Source organism: Physeter macrocephalus, chromosome 12, assembly GCF_002837175.3.
Source record: "Physeter macrocephalus isolate SW-GA chromosome 12, ASM283717v5, whole genome shotgun sequence".
NCBI classification, from domain to species: Eukaryota; Metazoa; Chordata; class Mammalia; order Artiodactyla; family Physeteridae; genus Physeter; species Physeter macrocephalus.
Genome location: NC_041225.1, coordinates 73822164 through 73837314, shown reverse-complemented (window position 1 = coordinate 73837314; position 15151 = coordinate 73822164). Strand labels below are relative to the sequence as shown.

The 15151-nt window shown below is 40.7% G+C and overlaps 1 long non-coding RNA gene across 1 annotated transcript in view; it reads right to left on the bottom strand.

Annotated features, from left to right (window-relative positions):
* The window catches only part of LOC114487410 (uncharacterized), a 240925-nt gene extending 226161 nt beyond the window's left edge, over window positions 1-14764 (bottom strand). The window contains exon 1 of the long non-coding RNA XR_003682478.2: window positions 14553-14764. This is a non-coding gene — a long non-coding RNA (uncharacterized lncRNA). The remainder of the gene's footprint in view (window positions 1-14552) is intronic.
* Between the last annotated feature and the right edge of the window lie 387 nt (window positions 14765-15151).

Genomic DNA, 15151 nt, shown 5'->3' with positions numbered 1-15151 from the left:
TGGCTGTTTATATGCCCGGATCTTCTACCATGCCAGAGTTGCAAACTGTGTCCAGTCCTCTGAAACAACTGGGCTCTTCTTATTTGTAAGGTGGAGTTTGGAGTAGTGAGGGATTTACTATATAGGAAATTCTGTTTTCTTTGTCTTAAAGAAATGGGTGTAATATATGTCCCAATGGTTATTTGAGGAACTCGCTTATTCTGGGTTTATTAAAAGGCTGAACTACATAATTTTAAAGACTTCAACAGTTAACAACCTGAGGCATAGAAATGGGAAAGGTAAGTCTGAATTTATAAATGTTCATTTCATCCAGGTGCACCTCACTTTAAACAATAAATGCATCCCAGAAGTGAAGTGAAAATGAAATACTTATAAATCAAATTGTATTTTAAATTAACTAGGGATATGGTTACGTAAAGGAAGCTTCAGCTGGTTCTTTGCTAATGTGGATGGCTGATTTGCAATTTGTCAGTTTCGGATATATGAATTTTCACGTGTTAAATTTTAAAGCAGAGTGCATATATATATTTATATACGTGTATATACTTGCAACTCTATGTCCTTTCAAATATTCTAAAAGTCATACAGTTAAGATCAAAATACAGTAAAGGCATACAGGAAAATACATGTTTAGCTTGATCCATATGAATTTTCTGGGTTTAAACAAACATGAAATATTTGCTTGAACAAGGATGTGTTAGAAAATGAAAAACAAAGGTTTTCACGATTGCAGTTAGTTATCTGTGAATTGGGAGTGCCAAGCAGTAAAACTCCGTGTCCACTTGGCTGCAACAATTAATATGGAGCTATTTTCAAGGTGGGATTATGGGCAATGAAACCTCTAGGGATGGGCTATTTTGCCCATGCATTAAATCCTCATTTTTGTGTGAACTTAATGAAAAGATTGCAGTATGTTCTGTCAGTGGTTCCTAGAGCATGGAGATGTCTCTTTCTTTTTCCCCTGAGTAAATATAGTGCGATTTGTGCTGCATTTTATGGATGGAAATGTAAAGAAAGTGTGTGCTTTGAACTTTGTTTAAAAGTCTTAAAGATAGACTTAAAATCATGTAGGGAAATGCAGTTGGTCTAAGGATGTAGCATTGACTGGATACACAATCAGTACATTTGGAAACTTTGCTGTGTTTGGGGAAAACCTCTAACTTTGTAAAATACCAAGGAGAAAGATGAGTTTTTCTATAGCATTTTAAATTAAGCAGTAGCTATTTTCAATGGAAGTATGTTGGTCTGCTCTAAAAAAGTTTTTATTTATTATTCTAACTAATTTGAATTCACAAGTATGATGTGCTCCTGCCAGGATAAAGACTGGCTATGCACAGAAATGTTCAGATGTTGTAATACAGTCAAGTGTATGCTTACCTCATTTTGATAAAAGAGACTATTTTTAGGATAGCAAACAAATGCACAGTACTAAGTAACAAAAAGCCCAGAGCAGAATGGAAAGGGACAGAAACCAACAGGTCCCTCACAGTTACTATACACGCCAGTAGATATCCAGTTAGCTTTCAGGCTCCCCTAGCAAACCCTCCATACCCTAGGTACATCAGAGAGGAGGGCCTCTTAGAGCTGAACTGATACTCAGATATCTCTTTGAAGCCAAGGGTCACCCAGAGATACCCATGTAGTCAGCTCCTTCCCTCCACCCCTCCTCAATCCAGGGTTGAGATAGAACAAAACTTGTTTTCCTTCAGGGTTGTTGAAGAGCACATTACCTTGGGATTCTTGGGACTGGAAAATATTCAGGGTCCTAGCAACAACTCAGAAAGGCTCGTCAAAATTAGCACCAGTGACTCAGCTACCTAATCCCTGAATACTATCCTTACCTAGAACCCAGGCCTCAGAAGTTGTGGAATCTAAACAGGTCTTGATTCAGCAGGCCAAAGTTTGTTTTTAACACCATAAAATTCTTAGGATGAAAGGGGATCTTAGAGATAATTTGGTCAAATCCCTTCACTTTAAAGTTAAGAAAGCTAAGGCCCCAAAAATTGACATGATTTGGAACAGTTGATTAGTGGCCCAGTCATAGGTAGACCTTCATTCCAAGGGAAAGGAAGTAATATTTATTAAGCTAAGTGTAAGGTAACACGTTATCGTATTTAATCCTCACAAATCCCTAAGAGGTACTCATCTTTATCATCCCCATTCACAGAGTAAAGCAAGTGAGATTTAGAAGAGTGACTAACTTGCCCCAAATCATATTCTTTTAGGGCAATTTGCTGAAGATCCCATTCACCAAATGGCCATTTACCAAATGATGAATTTGAAGAAGGGCCAATTTGCTGAATTTACCAAAAACTTGTTTCTTTAAACTTTTACTTTTACAGCAATTAATATTATCCATAGTCATTGAAGCTTTGAAGATTATTTTTAAAGTTGACTATTTTAATTTTGTTGTCATGGCAACATTTTTTAGGAATTTGAATTCACTTTGTATTGGTGATTAGTATATGTCAAATTTGAGGTCCTAATCACATGGTCTGTTATAAAATCCCTTCTGGGCATTCCTACTTTTTTTCTACTGCTTATAATAATGGTATTGCCTTTCATCTCGAATCTTCCTACAAACTAGTACCAAGTCAACATAACAAAGAGACAGAAGGCATAACCTTTCTGCATTTTAAAAAATGTCTAGCAAATTGAGTTGCATAGGCTAGTTTAACAGCCCTAAATGATATTTTAAATTTTTAGTTTAATATTTAGTCTTAATTTTAGTTTTTTTAAATTTTATTTTGCCCTAGCCATTTAAGCCCAGCAGCTCTGCAGCACATTCATTGGTCCAAATAAGCTGTCATTTCCTGTATGTTTCACATTTTGGACACTTTTTAAATGTTTAGGATATACTTCATGAAATCCATTTGATTTATAAAGTTAGTAAATCTATGAGTCAAAAAAATACAAAAGAGCATGGGTCAGATTAAAAATGACAGAAACTTACCTTGTCCTTATGATTTATAAAAGTCCTTGATTTTAAGACAGGCACAGCACTGTGACTTGAAATACAGTTATTATAATTCCAAAAGTCAGAGATCAATACTCTGAGGAAACCTGGAGCACACTAAATTTTAGTCAGTGCCTATCAACTAGTTAACATAAAATGGCTGCAGCAAAAATGAAAACTAAAAAGAATTCAAACCAAACTAAACTAAAACTTTAAAATATCCCCAGAGTTGCTGCAGTCACTTTATACAACAGGATTTGACATAAACTTTAGGAAAGCTTAATAGAAGGAAAGTATTGATAATCAATGATTTGGCAAATTGGTCATTTCATGAATTGCTCAATAGGGGAAGTGGATTTTGGTGAATTGACTTTCAGAGAGGTTATTTTTGGAGAAATAACAATTCAAGGAATGAGTGCTTCAGAAAGCTGTTTTTTGGTGAAGTGACCTGATTCTGACCACCAGAGAGTAAGCCATGGAAACCTTTCTGCTGACTTCAAAACTCAAATTCTAGCCTCTTTACATAGTCTTTCTAATTAACTACATAACCACTGGCTAAAGAATGGAAAGGTTTTTGAAGTTCTCAAAAGCCAGAGAAAACAAACGTGGACTGAAAATTTTAGACCCCTGAAGAAGTTTCTTTAAATGTATTAAAATAAGTATACTGAATAAAATCTCGTAGTTGAGTTCAATACAAATCTTGTACTATATGTCCCAGTAGAAGAGTGAGACACAGTGATTTTGACTTGCCTAGTGAGAAAGAGCTTTCCCTGACACCAAGAACCTTAATTTAAGCAAGACTCAAACATTTATATTCATATCACGTGGATCTGTCTGGCCACAGTTAATTTGAGCATGTCACTTTATTCCCTGTACAGAAGATCTAAAGCTTTAAGGCAGATTCAGGAAGCCTTTTTTTCTTAAAACACAAACACTTACACAATGCTCTCATTAACTGGAACTTTCACATCTGCACTGAAGTGAAAATAGGACCTAAAGCTCTGTCCTACCTAGTGTATGTCAAATAACACAGCTTAAAGAGGGTATATTTGACAATGGCATTTTATTCAGGCATTAGAGGGAAAGAGTTGGACAAGTCATAAACCTGCGTAGCCATGAAATAAAAATAACTGTGATGTTTAAAAGATATTCTAAAATGAAAATTTTAAAAATAGTCAATAAAGGCAAAATTTTGTTTGTTACTCATTTGACTTTACCGCAGTTTGTCACTACCACTGAAAAGGTATGTCTCTACAGCTTTAAAGGTAAAACCATTCCCAAGTCATCTGGAGCCACAGATGGACTTGGGAGTGTGTTTACCACAGTGGAAGAGAAAAATAATTATTTGCTGGCATCTTCAGGTTGGAATAATCTAGCCAGTTCTGCCCACAGAAATATAATGTGAGTCATACATAATTTTAAATTTTCGAGTGGCTACATTTTAAAAGGCAAAGTTATTTTTAAAATATATTTTCTTTAACCCCAAATGTATCCAAAATATTAGCATTTCAACATGGAATCAATATAAAATATTATTGAGATGTTACAATTTTTCGGTAATAAGTCTTCAAAATCAGTGTGTATTTCACACTCACCAATTTATTCAAAGAATAAATTGTTTAATAAACTCAATTTGGATTAACCACATTTTAAGCACTCAATAGCCACTTGTGACTGGTAGTTACTATATTGGATGGCACAGGTCTCGACCTTATTTGAAAAGGGAAAGGTCTTATTTGAAAAGGTCTTATTGGAAAAGGGAAGGTCCTTGAAGGTACTGGAATTGGGTGATTCTGTCTGCATTGGACAGGCCTGCAATTTACTGTCGATATTGAACATCGGAGATCTTGTAATTGGGCCAAAAGGAGCCCAGTTACAAGATCTCCAAACTCTAGGCTGTCATGGACTCCCCAGGGAATGTGCAATTAATATTTCCAAATTTTAAAATGTTTGGGCTGTTCCCTGGTTTTCTAAGTATTTTCCTTAACATCTAGAGCCAGGTGGATAAGAAATACAGGAACTCTCTTCCCTTCCCTGCACCCCACCTCCAGTCACTCTAAGTGTTCTACTACATTTCCCTCCACTGGATTACCAAGAGCAGCCATTCCCAAGTATAGTTTTCTTTCTATTTTGACACACAAGATAGAGGTACCTTGAGCCTTAAAGTGGGCTGCTCCATCTCCTTGTAATGCCCTTTGAACAGTGCTGCCTGCACCCCTACACCTCCAATACCTGGCTGACCCCAGATTACTATCTAGAGTCAACTTGGCGTTCATTTGCTCTTAAAACCTCAAGACCACCCCAAAGACCATCCTAGACTACCCCCCAAAACCCAGACCCAAAGTTCTTTCTCCCTGTGGTCACACTGAAGTCTCTTATGCCACAATATTTCCATCGTGGCCCTTATCCCGCAGTATTATCACATCTGTTTATTGTCCCTCTCTTGTCGCCAACTAGACGGTGAGCTCCTAGGAAGTATCTCACTTACCTCTGTAGTTACAGTGCCTAGTACAAAGCAGGTACTCAATAAAGGCTCATAAAGATGAAACGTTGAACAGTACATAGAAAGTATAATCAAGGTCATTTATTCAAAGAATAAATTGTTTAATAAAAGTATATGTCTAACACATTTTACAGCAAAAAGGAAACTAAAATTCAACAAATATAGTTATCTTCCAAGTTCCAGGTATTGTGCTAAATGTTGAGGCTATAGAAATATCAATAAATGAAATTCCAGACTCTCAAAGATGCTGGTTAAGCAGTGGCTAAGATGAAGGCGTCTCAGGAACATGAATACCAACCACCTGGGGAAGTTGTTAAAAAAGCCGACTCTGATTCAGGAGGTCAGGGGTATGGCCTGAGGTTCTGCATTTGTAGCAAGCTCTCATGTGATGCCGCTGGATCACACTGTAAGTAGGAAAGGACTGTGGGCTGGGAGTCAGGAGACCTGAAATTTAGCTCTGACTCCTGCTGTATGGGTATTAGTTATTCCTCTAAATACTGCCAGATCTGCTTGCTCAACTCTTAAATTTCCTGAGAGAGGAGAGCAGATGATTTCTAAATTATCTAAAAACTCTGCGGTCCACAATATCCACGTTTTCTCAGCCTGCAGAAGATGATAGGGACTAGAGCAGTGATTCTCAGTGTTGTCTGCTCCTTAGGATCACCTGGTGCTAATTTCAGAACGCTGATGCCCAAAACACAGCCCAAACCTATTACCTTGGAATCTCTGCCCATGGGGCCCAGGCATCTGTATTTTTCAACTCCCAGGACTGAGAACTACTAAAGAATGTTACTTGCAATATGTGTTGATTATCAACTCAATAGATTGGTGTTAATGAGGTCTGACATAAGCAAAGGATGGTCCCCTGCCAGATACCTTTATTCTTTTCTGTTGGCAATACTGCGATGCCATTCTTGGTCCGAAGAGCCAGATTAAAGTCATTGTGAAATATGATTTCCAACACTAAAAAGGCAACACGAAACACGGGCCTTGATGCGTACAACTGTGCACAGAAGAAAAGCTTTGCTGATACCTTAAGGAATCATCAGCCAAGCTTCCCAGCTTTTTGCAATCACCCCCTTGACTCCTGAGATCAAACGAAAACAGGGACTTCTTTTTCAATGAAAAATAGAAAAACCAGCATCCATTGGACTAGACATTTTGCCTTGCAAGTGCAGTCATATCCAAAGTTCTTTTTAAATTAGTTTTTAAGTTTGAAAATTTTAAATGAAAAGGTCCAAACACCTTCTAACTATACTTCAGTTTTCAAAAAGGAAAGATTCTAATTCTCACCCCCATCTCTTTGGGCTAGGTTAAGAAGAGAAGGAAACCATCCAAACTTCTAGTCTATACTTTTAAGGTAACTTGGTTTCAAACTTTCCAGTATCTTAAACTTTTTTTTTAATTTGCTTGCTTGAAGTAAGAAAGAATTAGGTTCATTTATCATTCAACTGAAGTAATGAATTGCTTTGTAGCACAGCAGTAGAACATCACTAAAATACTGATTTTCCCCCCTTTATTCGTTTTCACTTTGGTCAAAATAAGCTACTCAGACTTTTCCAAAAAAAAAGATTTATGTTTAACAAATATATCAACAAATAGCTAAAGAGTACATACAATAGCCCCAATATTCTAGGATTTGAGAGGCAAAAATATATGATGTCCTGTTATCTTTAAGTGCCCATGAACCTGTCTGAGAAGATTAAACTTCTATTCTATGAAAAGATAGCTAAAATTATGGGCAAAAATAATAAACGCTAAAATAGTAGCTTTAAAGAGTTCAGAGAAGAGAGATTCCTCACTTCCAGCTGGGTTAGGCTAATAGAAGGCTTAAATAGAGAGAGGAAGGGTTTCACCTGAACCTTAAGGCTGGGCAGGGATTAGATCATTAGCCCAGAAAAAGAAACTCTACGACCAAGAACATGAAGAAAGGAAAACATAAGATGTGTCCCCAAATAGTAATGAGGCAAGTACGGAGAGTAATGAGACAAGAGTGTTTGACCTGGGTCAGGTAAAATGTTTCATATCGTCCAGGCTTAGATCCCAAGGATTAAGGACTATGGACAAAGCCAAAACACAGGTAAATTAGGCTAGTTCTCCTGCTCTCCAGGGACAGGGTAAATACGATAAACATTAATTGATGTAAGTATAATACTTGACAAAGATAAGTTAATATAGGGCCAGAATGGAAGTACCTGAAGGCTAGACTGAGGATTTTTCATTTAAAATTTTCCTATAGGTAACGGGAAATCGATGAAGACTTTTGCTTACTTGCTTATCTAAGTAACACAATAAAAGCCATGTTTTCAGGAAGACAAACTTTGAAGCCATATATATAGCACAGGTTGGGGTGGAAGAACACTTGAGGTGGAAAGAACGAACTAGTAGAGTGATTTAGAGAAACTGATCTGAATCGTAGCAATAGAAAGAGGAAAGTGTCAGAGAAATTAGGGAGGAATAATAAAAAGTAGAACTTGGTGATAGATTAAATCTGAGAGGTACCCACGGAAGCCCCACCCATAAACTGCTGGCACTCACTTCTTCACACTGAAGCCTGCTTGCCGGGAACACCTGTGAGCTCTGCTTCAGGTCTTCAGCCTGGATGGGGCAATATACTTGGCCCAACTGTGGGACAAGCCAGAAGTGCCAGAGAGATAATACCCTTAGAAGCAGCCTGAACCAATAAAGACAGGGATTTGGAGGATAAAGCTGCTGATTAAGAATAACTCACCCCTCCATTAGAGTGACTGTGAGTTCTACACTATCCCTCAGAATTACCCCAACAGGATTAAACTTCAATTTCCCAGGGGCAACTTGCTTAATAACACACCATCTCTTGTCTTTTTTTAATCCCTTATCTCCTTTCCCCACTCCCTTATCAGCATTTCTTGGTATCACTCCCATATAAACTTGTGGCACTGGGATCCTTGCCTCGGCATCTGCTTCTAGAGTAATCTAAATTAACAGTTAGAAAGAGGAGTAGAATTAAAAATAAGGCAGAATAATGGCCCCCCCAAAGATGTCCACATCCTGATCCTTGGAATCTGTGAATGCGATACCTTCTATGGCAAAAGGGACTTTGTCAATGCCATTAAGGTTAATTAAAGACTGTGAGACAGGTGTGCCCAATCAAATCGCATGGATCCTTAAAAGCAGAGAACTGTGCCCAGGTGTGATTAGAGGGAGACGTGACTGTGGAAGAATGGTCAGGAAGATGCAACATCTCTGGCTTTGAAGATGGAGGAAGGGGGTCGTGATCCAAGGAATGTGAGTGGTCTCTAGAAGCTGGAAAAGGCAAGGATATGGATTTTCCCCCAGGGTCCTTAGTAAGGAATGCGACCATGCTGACACCTTGATTTTAGCCCAGTGAGACCTCTGTCAGAGTTCTGACCTACAGAACTATAAAGATGATAAATCTGTGTTGTCTTAAGCCATGAAGTTTGTAGTAATTTTTTATAACAGCGATAGAACACGAATACATTGTCCTTAAGTTACAGACTACAAACACTTGAGGCAGTCATAAAAAGTGAAACGAAACAGAAGACTGAGTTTTCAGGATATGTCGGTCTAAATGTTCAATATGTTGAGTCCTGTGTGTGTTCTTGATTGTACGATATTCGTAGAGATCCACAGGGCCTCTTGTATATATGCAGTATCATTCTTCAGCTAATTATAAGCATGAGAAGCATGTTTGATATTTGTTGTGTTTTATTTTGTTTTAGCAACGGAGTTGTCACTTAATCGGTTCTGTTAAATCATATGTGATGCCCTCAAGAAGACACAATTTTCAAAATGCATCGCTATAGAGGAAACTATGGCAATAAATAACAAAATGCCATTGTCAAACTCACTGTGTCTCTGGTGCTCAGTTTCACCTGGGCTATGTTTAGAAGCTTTCATTCGGAAAGGATGGCTCTAGGATAAATGTGTTGTATGAATATATTCTTTGAAGTTAAAATTTTCATTGAGTTGTGGCAACACACAAGGGCTTGATACAAGAATTTTGACACATTAATTCAGAGCTAGTTAAAGTGACTTCCAGTGCATTGTTGGAAATATATACTCCGGGACACAGTTTTATTGGAGCCTATGGTTTTTGCTTTCAAACCCTGCACCTTTGGTATATTATGTTCTGAATGTTTCATTATATTCAAATCCTACAGTCTCATTGGGTTACTCCATCTTTCTCAGACCCTGTTTTTTTCCCTACCCTGTCCATGCAATCTTTGCAGCCACACTCAATCCTCGACCCTCCCCACATAACATGCACAATAGGGATACAATAGAATATTTAAAACTCTATAACCCGCTGGTGAGTTGGATTTGGCAAGAGGGTTGGGTCTGCTGCCCCTGTACAAAGAGTTCTGGGGAAATATCCACACCTCCACCTAACCTCCTTCACATGGAGCCTACCTATCTTTCTGACTCATCTTCTGCCTGCTTCCTGGCTTGTATGCTGGTACTATTGGAGCCCAACTGTAACAAGGCTAGGGCCTCTGCCTCTTTAAGGAAGAACTGTAAGCCTCTTACATCTCAAAATTTTGCTTCCACTAGCTTTCCTAACTGGCACAGAACTCTTTGATATATGCGTCTGAAAGCTGCTGCTTCTTTAAAATCCTGCCTTCCCTTGATGCAGATTCCACAGATTTGGGTTAGCCTTGTTCTATGGCCTTGGTTGTTTATATTGCTGTTTCCTCTAAGGTGGGCTTGAGATCTTTTCCGCTGCTCCACTTTGTTTTCCACAGCCTCTGACTCATAGCAGCCCCTGCTGACCCCCCAGTCCTCCTCCAAGCACAAAGCACACCTCAAAGCCACCTTAATGAAATCAAATTCTTATTCTTTTAAAAAAAAAATTATCTGCGGATTGCCACCTAATAAGGCCAAATGTTTTGCCTTTCTCACAATATACCATTCATAATAAAATAAGTTCTTGCCAAACAAATTTTAAAGAACTCATTTTATACATATGCATTACAAGTTTAAAGCCTGCATTATAGATTCAGTTCAATTTCTTAAGTGGCAGGACAGGACAATAAATGTTGCTGTTCTCTCTGGTAGGCAGTGTAGTCTGGTGTTGCAGAGAAAGATCTGCTCACAGCACATCCTCTAACTCTGCAGATATGACGCCAGATGCACACACCTCAAAAACAAACAACAAAAAAAAACTTCCCCTAAATACCAAGATAATTTGTAGCAAGGCTGTATGGTTACAAAAGCATTTTGGCAGGGCTTAAGGAAATGAAATAAGGGAGAAAGCAAGTGCACAAGACATTGAATTTCAAGTAAGAATGGGCTCAAACACTTTAAAGCCAAAAATAATCTGTGTACCCTAGAGCTTGGGGACCGTCTGCCTCGGCTGATCACAATCCTGCAGCCATGTGTCACCAAACGACTAAAGAAGATGATTCAAGAGGATTACCTGTTGGTACCGGTTTTTAATGCTGACAAATGTGGCTAGTTCTGAAGGCAGGTGCCTTGCACAGCTTTTATTTGCTGTGGAGTTTTTAACATACGTAATGCTGTTTTAATTTTGTTTCTGCTAAGATCCTATTATCTTAGACTTGGTCCTGTGAACTGAGGATTTGCCAGTGATAGTGCCTTTCAAGAACATCATAACAAAACATTCTTCTTTAAAATTATCTACTATAACTTTCTCACCATCTTATTCCTCTTTTCCCTCCAACAATCTTGCCTCTCACCTTAACCCCTCAATCAACACTACCCACCCCAAGGTCATCAATGACCTCCTCTTTGCCAAATTCAGTGGCCTCTCATTCTGGGGACCAATCCTTTGTTTTTGAAACTCGCAGGCTTGACACCCTTCTTGGCCTCGATTTTAGAGAGATAAAAATGTCCTAATTCTCCTATATTTTTCTGTAGAATACTTCTTGTGTTTGATTATATTTTTGGTTTTGCTTTCATTTTAATAAATGTTTACCAGTTGATCAATTCAAAAACCTCTACTGGAAATTACTGTTCCTTCTGTGACCTAGCTGACAGAACAGACTCAGCTTTGAATGAAGTTCTATAGGAAGCAAACAATCTATACAACTCCTGATCTATTGCCTGATTAGAAGTATAAATTTTGCAAGTGTTTAAAGCAGTTTTCCCAGCATTATTGACATTGATTAACAAATGATGAGATGAAAAGAGTAATCACTGATGATACTCACTCCACCAGGAATCCAACTACTTTGGAATGTTCTAGAAATTTCAGGAAAGCCAGGAAAGAAGAAACATGCCAAGGATTTAATAATACCTTATAAAGATTGATTTCTAACGTATGTTGATCACAAATGTGTGCCTCGTTGGGGCCTAAGATTCACACTTCCTGGAAGGCAAAGTCTAGGCTTAGGCATTGACTACAAAGAGCTATTTATTCCTAGCCAGCAATTTACGCAAACCATCATTGAAAATCTAAATATCGTTAAACTTGACAGTCATTAAAATGCACACAGAAGAATAAGAGGGCCAGCTACAAATGAAAAGGATGTCAATTTTAAATCCTTAATGCTTATATGTATTTCTCCCTTTGGAGATGGTGTTTCTAATTGAATATTTTTGTATATTGTCAGATAAGATTTTGCATCCCAAAGTCATATACAGTTATAATATTGAGTTTTCTTTTCTCTACAAAAGGGTTTATTTAACTAACCTCTTTAGTTAAAAAAATTTTTAAGGCCATGATGAATATTGATTAACCTTGGGAACCAAAGAGTAAACATAAAAACAATTTCTTATGCTAAGTTCAGGTTTAACAATGTGCTAATAGCCCATAATGAAGATAGCAGCCATCAGTTAATCAACGCGTTAAGTTGGGATCAGAAGTGTCAACTCAAGTGCAGTCTATTAATTTACTGACCCTTAATGGGTCAGCAAGATCTATAACCCAAAGACTGATCTTTCTGCTTCTGTTAAAGTCACTTTGGAGGCCAATTCACTTCCTTCCATGATTCTGATCTCTGACCTGGTATGGGCAGGGAGTCAACATAAAATCCATTTATGAGAATGTGCTCGGGGTTACTGAGTAATGGAGTCTCATGCTAACTGGTGAGTTAAGTGTCTGGGTAGAAGCTCTTTGTGGAAGTACCAACTTTTTTTTTTTTTATGACGTCCACACAACCATGAAAACAGACATGTACAATCTTCAGTGGGAGCTTCAGACTCCAGGAAGTTCTGGGTTCCTGAGTTAGCTAAAGCTTGCCACCCACTCCCATTCCTATCCTGCTCTGTGAGTAAATCTTAGTTTTTGAAATGTCAATGGGTCAAAAAAGAACTGAATAGTGAGATGGCAAGGTGTAGGGCTACACCTGCCAAATAATCATTATAAAGTAAGTTTTGCTTTATTAAAGATGTAGTGGGCTGGATAGAACATTGCTTTGGTAATTACTAAGCATAAATAGATATAATTTGGTTGAATCCAATAAGTGAGACTCAATTACCCAGTGTTTGCTACTTTTAAGGGGAAGGGGAGGAAAACTGGAGCATATCTTATTCCGGATGGGCATTTGAGAGAGTATAATAAAAATTATGAATCAAAAATTCATTCACTTGAATCATATTTGTATAGAAAAGATATAATAATAATTGCCATGATAATACAAGTGTCTTTTCTTTTAAATAGCATTTTTTTCCTCAGGTGATAAAGCAGTTCACTGAACTACAAATTACAATGTCCATTAGCAACCTGTTAGCCACGTGATGTCAGAGACTCGAACATATGCAAGAGGTGCCACTGAGCTTGGTTCTGTTGCCCTGGTCCCCAGCCAACCCTGTGGCAAGGCTACTTAAACGCCACCAACTCTAAATCCTGCTCTAATATACAGTCCTGCCTGTGATTTTCCCCCAAACAGGACACAAGACAGATAAGATATATTAACTGAGGTTCTGGAAAAGGGAAGCAAGAGAAAAAAAAAGCAAACTACTAAATGCACTAAACATTAAAAAAAAAAAAAAAGTTTCATGGCAGGAAAAATTGAGATTAATTTAAAGGACCTAGGATTTTTCTCTCTACAAAGGAAATATGTCACTTTCATGCCAACGATGCTTGAAGGATTCCCGCAAAGGAAACCATCTTTGCTGGGAAAATAGAGAGCCCCCTCTGTTGTTGGTGACATTGCCCTGTTTTTTCCCCTATTTGTTGCCTTTGTTTTCCGCCCCTGTCATTAGCCAGCCTCCTGGTACCACTGTACCAACCTCAGCACAAAGACAGCTAAGAGACCGCTAAAAGCCTCTGTAGGAACGACAGAGTTCCTCCCTATGGAAAAAAGCGAACCCCGGGGCCAAAAAGATGAGGAAAAAGATTCAGCCTTTGGAAAAGCTCTCACAGACGTGGGTGGCTTTGGCAAGGTCAGCCTCTGGAGGTGACCTCCGACGCAGGTTCTCAACCTTAGGGCCAGCCTGAGGGACGCAGCGAGGGGAGCAGGAAAGGCGCGGGGAGCGGGAGGGAAAGGTCGTGGGGAAGGGGGCAGGAGAGAGGGAGTGAGTACACGTCGGAGACCGCTGGACCAGAGGCAGCAAGGCTGGGGCCGGGCTCTGAGCGGCCACCCCGCCCTCAGCGCCGCGTAGCCCGCGGGGTCACGGCCGGGCCCCACCTCCCGGGCTGCGGCGCGCTCCGCCTCGGTCCTCCTCAGCGCGGAGGCGGCGGAGCGAGGCGAGCGCACCCCACCAGGGAGGGCCTGACCCCGGGAGGCCACTGACAAGAGGAGGGGCCCTGCTCTGCACGCGGCGCTGCTGCCCCCACCCCAACTCTCCGCATCCCTTCCCCGCGGCTGCAGCAGCCGCCGCAGCAGCAGCCAAGGACGCGAGTCTCGGCGTCGCCGAAATCTAAGCCGAGCCCAGCTATGCCGGGGGGCCGAGGAGGGGGCTGGGGCGGCGGCGCGGCGCTGCTGCCCCCACCCCAACTCTCCGCATCCCTTCCCCGCGGCTGCAGCAGCCGCCGCAGCAGCAGCCAAGGACGCGAGTCTCGGCGTCGCCGAAATCTAAGCCGAGCCCAGCTGTGCCGGGGGCCCGAGGAGGGGGCTGGGGCGGCGGGGGAGGGGCGGGGGGCGGGGTGGCGGCGGGGGCGGCGCGCGGGGCGGCGGCGTCACTTACCCAGCCGGGGCGCGGGGGCAGCTAGCCGACTCCTCGGGGGCCGCGGCGGCTGGGGGCCGGCGGCCGCTCGGCCCGGGCGCTGCCAAATGTAAACAATCCGCCATGATTTCTTTGTTTAGCTAATTGAACCTGCCGCCGTCGCGAGTCCCGGGCGCTCCCTCGCTCCCTCCTCTCCCCAGCCCCTCTCGCTCGCGCGCGCTTTCATTTATTTATTTGTCTTCCCCCCAGCTCCTTCGTCTTCCCCTCTTTTCTTTGGCCTCAGTAGCTGCTTCTCTTGGAAGTCGAGGCAGTGGGTGGTTGGTGCAGGGAGTGCGGTGGTGGTTTTTAGAAATACAGGTAAAAACCTACCCAAATCTCAAGCTGAGGTGCACTTGCTGAAAGAGGAGGAGGGTGTTTCCCTCCCTCCCTCGCTCTCGCCTTTCCCGCCACCCCCCGTTTATTAGACTAGCCTCCGTGGAAAGTGCCAGACAAACGGGGTGCAACTTCCAGTCACCTTTTCTTGCCGCCGAACTCTCTAGTATTGGAATTCTCGGGCGGATTTTGGACTCGGCAAAAGCGCCAGGTTCTTCGTTTACTTTGAGAACCTCGAATATGTGATG